At 37.4% G+C, this 6,651-nt stretch overlaps 1 non-coding gene across 1 annotated transcript; it reads right to left on the bottom strand.

Annotated features, from left to right (window-relative positions):
* Positions 1–6,404: 6,404 nt before the first annotated feature.
* LOC126012317 (U1 spliceosomal RNA) lies at positions 6,405–6,570 on the bottom strand. Its single transcript, XR_007496833.1, has one exon. It is a non-coding gene; the product is annotated as a U1 spliceosomal RNA (small nuclear RNA).
* Positions 6,571–6,651: the final 81 nt, after the last annotated feature.

Genomic DNA, 6,651 nt, shown 5'->3' with positions numbered 1-6,651 from the left:
TTATCTGAGAGGTTGATTAGTTGGTTGTTCATTATCTGGTCATCAGAATTGTCATCTTCATTCTTTATGTCTGATGCTGGCCTGCGTTGTTTCCCCATTGTCACACTTGTATTGTGGGTTTTTCTACGTGTTGTTGTGGTATTCATTGGCTATATGATGCAGGCAGCACACTCCTCTGGCTCCGCCCTTTCTGGATGGGCTGACTTGCCTCTAAGGGAGGGGAGTCCTCCGTTGATTAAGCCTCACACTGGATCAAATCTTAGGCTCGAGCATGCAACAGAGAAGACAGTCCAGAGAGAAATGCTTGCTTCTGTGATATAGCACAGTTCTTAGTGTGATTTTTTCTTCTTGTTGCATGTTTTTCTTTTCTTAGAAAGAGTGCACGGCCGCGTAGCGAAGTGAAGCGCCGTGCTCTGCTGGAGCCTCTTTTGACCCTAATCCCAAGAGTTTCATGCAAGAGGACAGTAGACAGACATTTACAGGTATCACTCACAGGTTTTCACAGTTGGGCCCCACTGGGCAGGCATAGATTTGTGGATTTTCCCCGCCTGATGTCCCAAACGGGGGACCCGGCTTCTGCAAAAGCCTGCCGGTTTTTATGTTCTGGAGTCCCGCCCTGAAAATGGCCTCTGGGAGAGCAAGTTTTCTGGAGCCTCTTTTGCCCCACTCCCAAAAGTTTCACGCAAGAGGACAGTAGACAGACATTTACAGGTAGCACTCATAGGTTTTCACAGTTGGGCCCCACTGGGCAGGCGTAGATTCGTGGATTTTCCCCGCCTGATGTCCCAAACGGGGGACCTGGCTTCTGCAAAATCCTGACGGTTTTTATGTTCTGGAGTCCCGCCCTGAAAATGGCCTCTGGGAGAGCAAGTTTTCTGGAGCCTCTTTTGTCCCGCTCCCAAGAGTTTCACGCAAGAGGACAGTAGACAGACATTTACAGGTAGCACTCACAGGTTTTCACAGTTGGGCCCCACTGGGCAGGCGTAGATTCGTGGATTTTCCCCGCCTGATGTCCCAAACAGGGGACCCGGCTTCTGCAAAAGCCTGACGGTTTTTATGTTCTGGAGTCCCGCCCTGAAAATGGCCTCTGGGAGAGCAAGTTTTCTGGAGCCTCTTTTGCCCCACTCCCAAGAGTTTCACGCAAGAGGACAGTAGACAGACATTTACAGGTAGCACTCACAGGTTTTTACAGTTGGGCCCCACTGGGCAGGCGTAGATTCGTGGATTTTCCCCGCCTGATGTCCCAAACAGGGGTCCCCCCCAAAAATCTTTAAACCATCAACTTGAATAGAAAAGTGGCAAGTCACAGCATTAAAATGCAAAAATCCATTGCAATTTTAAACACAAGTAATAAAAGAGAAGAAATAAGTATTAAAATAACAATAGTATTCACAATGTGCCTTAAGATCAAATATCTTGTAGTCAATTTAAATAAAGGGGTGAAATACCTATACAAACAAAACTACAGAACACCACTTCAAGAAATAAAAGAGGACAGACACAGGAAATGAAAACATATAATCTGCTCATAATAGTATTATATTAAATGGAAAGGCTTCTGCACCTTAATAAAATGTTCACTAGAATACAAAGACTTTTGACAAAATGGGAGAAACTATTCATCCAATATTCATATGATAAGGAATTAATATCTAAGATATACTAAATATCTGTACAACTCAGCAAGAAAAAAAATCTAGCCACATTCAAAATAGGGAAAAAATGAACAGATTTTTTCTCAAAACAGTACAGAAACACATGAAATAATTGTCCACATTGTTAGGAGGAAGCAAATCAAAACAACAATGAGGTATTATTTCACACCACAGAGACTAGCACACATCACAAAATGTATGAACAATCAGTGTTGGCATGATTGCAAGGAGAAAAGGACTCTCACTGCTGGTGGAAATGCTGACTAGTAAATCCTTTTTGGAGAACAATGTGGATATTCCTTATAAAAACTGAAAATTGCACTCCCATATGATCTAGAAATACCACTCCTAGACATAAACCCCAAGGATAAAAAAATCCACACTCACAATAAAAATCCACACTCACTCCTATATCATCAGAGCTCACTTTACAATAGAAGGAATATGGAAACAAGCTAGGTGCCTGAGAACAGATGAGTAGCTAAAGGAATTGTGGTACATCTACATAATAGAATACTATGCAGTTGTTAGGAAAAATGAAATCATGAATTTTTATACATGAATGGATATGTAGATTATTATGCTGAGTGAAATGAATCAAAGAGAGAGAGATAGATATAGAATAATCTCTCAAATTTATGGGATATGAGGAAAATAAAAGATATTGTGGTAATAATATACAGAGTAAATAGAGCAGAGGGCCTAAAGGACCAATACATGATATGAAGTTTGCCACAAATAGTGGAGCTATGCAGTCAAAGTAGAGAAGGTACCACTATGATAATGATAGTTAGAACTGGCCACTCAGGACAATAACTGAGTGTTGGATGCAGATAAAGTGATATCCAATCCACAGTATCCCTCATAGCAATAGTACAAATCACAGTGTCTAAGAAGGAAAAATGGAAAAAAAGAGATGTATGAGTAAAAGACAGACAGAGATAGGTATGACAGGATAGGATAGAAACAGTGGACATTTTTTAATTGATAAATTTATTTATTCTCCATTTATCAAATATAGTGCAACATTGTTTTAAAAATCCATGTTAATGACAACTGATGTTAATTTTTTGGAATTCAGAATTCAATATAATTCTCAGGTTATACTGAAAAAATTAAAGGACAGAGAAATAGTTTATTGGGTTTTATATATCACTTGCATGCAAGAGATATGAATTTAATCCCCAGCACCACATGATGCTCTGGGCCCTACTGGGAGCAACTCCTGAAAACAGAGTGGAGAGCATCCCCCTCAAGTACTTCCATGTGTGATCCCTCTCAAAAACTGAAAAAGTTTAAATTGTTGGAGATTTAAAGACATTTTATATGATTGAACATTTATTGCTATATAAAATCTAAAATAGCCAAGAAAATTGTATAATAACAAGATACTTTACTTACTAATTCTTAAATTTTTGATCTAAAAATGCTGATCAAGCAGTTTTGTGAGAGCAACTAGCTACAATCACTGACGTAAGAGGTAAAATTATTGATTTTCATGAAAGTCTGAGAAATGTACACATTATATTAAATAAAAAATTTATTACTGAAATGTTATCCTTTGATGATGTAATGGGTGAAACACTATCAAGTCAATGATGAAGAAAACAGGACCAATACCTGTATGTGGGTCTACATTCTAGCAAGAAAGTCTGTGAGGAGGCAGTAAGCATACTGAAGAAGGGTATGTTTTGAAGGGTCTGGGAGGAGAAAACAAATGCTCTGGATTCAAGATACCTTCTTGCAGTAGAGGCACTTTCAGCGCTGTCTTCCAGGAGGGCCAGGTTTTAAACTGAAACTTGAAGAGAAGAATTGGTGAAGTTCCAAGTGCAAAGTCCTTGAGGTTCTCATGGCTATACTAAGTAGTGTTATTAATTTAAGGCCAGATATTTTCAAGAAGGAACTGAAGACCAAGGTGAAAGGCAGAGCAATGTTAACACAGATGGTAGGTGTTAATGAGTTACAGACATTTGAAGAGGGATGGAAGTTTCCAAATCGAATACTAGATGTACTCTAACTGAGAGGCCCATCCATTGCTCCTGAATTTAGCTATTCGAGGGTGTTTATTGTTCCAAATGAATTTCATAAGTGTTTGACCCACTTCTTTGAAGAATGTCCTGGGTATCTTTAGAGGGATCACATTAAATCTGTATAATGCTTTGGGGAGTATTGCCATTTTAATGATGCTAATCCTGCCAACCCATGAGCAGGGTATGTGTTTCCATTTCCGCATGTCCTCTCTATTTCTTGGAGCAGGGTTTTATAGTTTTCTTTGTATAGGTCCTTCACGTCTTTTGTCAAGGTGGTGGAAACTTTCATGGGTAGAGGCTGGTGCACATTGTAAGACTGACACTTAGCCATAAATAACTTTGTAATCACAGTGTTTAAATTAAAAAAAAAGTACACCAAGATAAATGAGCGAGGAGCCAGAGTGATAGCACAGCGGTAGGGCATTTGCCTTGCATTCAGCCAACCCAGGATGGACCTGAGTTCGATCCCCGGCCTTTCATATGGTCCTCAATCCAGGAGCAATTTCTGAGTGCATAGCCAGGAGTAACCCCTGAGCATTACCATGTGTGCCCCCTCAAAAAAAAAATGATGAGCTGAAATGGTAACACAAAAGGCTCAGCCAGCACCAACCACATCTATAAATTTTCAGACAATGAATTTAGTAACACCACTGTGATAAATAAAATTAGCACAAACTAACTTTTATTAATTTATTTTTAGTAAATCCACTTGCCATTCTGTTATAACAAGAAATAGTGAAGTAGATTTGTTTTTGCCTGCTAAAAAAAAGTGGGCTTGGGAATATGAGGGAAACTGGGAAGACTGATGGAGGAATGAACAACACTGGTTGTGGGACGGGTGTAGAACATTGAATATCTGAAACAATTGTGATAAAAATGTCATTAAAATTTACTTAAAAATCTTTAAATAACAACAATATAACTATTATAACTTAAAAAAAGAAATTTCTCTAGGATTATTTCCCCTCTCCACACAAGTCTCCCATAAGTATGTCATGTTGTATGTTTTCCACTCTGTTTATGGTCATAGAGGTCTGCTTTCTTTTTTACTGACATTGTGCCTTTTCACCTGCTGTCTCTTCCTTTTGTTACTCCTTGGCTCCTGTAATCTTTTCTGGAGGTGATTAGTAATTATTAATCCTCTCCTCTCAGGAATTATTTCTGCAGGCTTGGAGAACCATAGGAAGAGTGAGCAATTAAACCCAGGCCAGCAAGATGCAAGGTAATTGCCCAACCTGCTATAATATGACTACCAAGTCTCAGCTCTTATGTCACTTCCTTAAAAGGCCTCTTTCTATTCTATTTCTCTTAATAGTGATTTATAGTTTACATGATGTAAGCCTTTTGTTTCCCTTGTTAAGTAGGTTCCTAGGTATTTGAAAGGGGATAGTATTTTAAATATTTTTCGTCTAGCTTATTATTACATGTACAAAATTACACTAGTTTTAATGTAATAATTCTGTAACTTGCTATTATACTGTATTTACTTATTTTTTGTATGGAATATTTAGGATTTTCAATTTTAATTTTAGATCCTTTTAAATAATGACCATCTTATCAAATTATTATACATATTTAATGTAATATTAATTAAAATTTCATTGGCTGTATTCAAATAAATGTGAAAAACCCTACTAAATTTTGCATAGAGCCATAAAACTTCCCAGATAACCCCAAAATTCTAGTAAAACAAAAGAGGTGAAGCATTGCATTTTTAAACTTTGAACTATAAATCTATAAAACTAAAAGCTGCATGGTACCATAATAAAAACATTTCTGTAGGCCACTGAAACAGATTGAGAGCACAGCTTTAAGACAACAGATTTATGTACATCTAATCTATGGAAAATAAGCTCAACATATGGAGTGGAGAAAAGAAAATACCTTTCACAAATGATGTTTTTTTTTATAAGTGTCATCACTTACAAAAAAGGAAATCAGAACTGTACTCTGTGCCCTTCACAAAAGTAAACTCAAAGTGGGTTAAAAAGATTAGGCCAGAGTTCACAAAATAAATGTAAAAAATTGTCAGAACTCTTGAGGAAAATGACCATGGATATGACCATACAGTCAAAGGCAACAGAAACAAAAATAGACAAATGGAACTACACAAAATTAAAAAGTTCTTGGGCAGACAAGGACATTCACCTCTAATTAAGACACTCTACTGAATGGGAGAAGAAATTCTGTTACATTTATCAGATAATATGTTTATATCCTATATCTAAACATAAACAACCAAAAGTCCACCAACCATAATTATGGTGAGGAGATGAACAGATAGTTTCCTAAAAAAAGTGTTCAACAACTCCTCTGTTTAGTGAGATGCATATCTAAACAACCAGTGATAGACTTGAAGGAAGACATTAATAACAATGTTGGAGATTTCAATACCTCTCTATTACCACTTGATAGATTGACTAAATTAAAAATTCAGCAAAGAAATACTACATTTGATGAAGAAATGTAAGAGAGGCATAATCATATGGTTAGCTAATCTTCAATAAGGGAGCAAAACAAAATAAGGAGAACAAGGAAAGCCTCTTCAATAAGTGGTGTGGAGAAAACTGGTCAGCAATGTTCAAATAACACCATACACAAAAATAAAATGAAAATTTATTAGAGACCTAGAATGTCTGAATCCATAAATTATATAGAATAAAATATATTTAGAACTCTATGACATTGAAGCTATCAGCTTTTTTCTTATTTTTTTCCTTAGGGGAGAACGCGAATGCAGTCCCCCCCCCCACCACAAATTATGCAGTCGAGTTTCCCACATTTGGGGAAATCGCAGGGGTCAGCACATCCGGAGTGCAATGAATAAGCCTCGCCCTGGGGAAACCACCTTCGTGATCATGGTATCTCCCCTGCCAGGTAAGTATAGCTATCAGCTTATTTAAGGATGAAATGCTACTGAGTAAGCAAAGCAAAGATAAACATATGGGGCTAAAACAAACTACGAA

This window comes from Suncus etruscus, chromosome 6, assembly GCF_024139225.1.
Source record: "Suncus etruscus isolate mSunEtr1 chromosome 6, mSunEtr1.pri.cur, whole genome shotgun sequence".
In the NCBI taxonomy this organism is placed as follows: Eukaryota; Metazoa; Chordata; class Mammalia; order Eulipotyphla; family Soricidae; genus Suncus; species Suncus etruscus.
The sequence above is the reverse complement of the archived record's forward strand: the minus strand, read 5'-3'. Positions and strand labels throughout refer to the sequence as shown.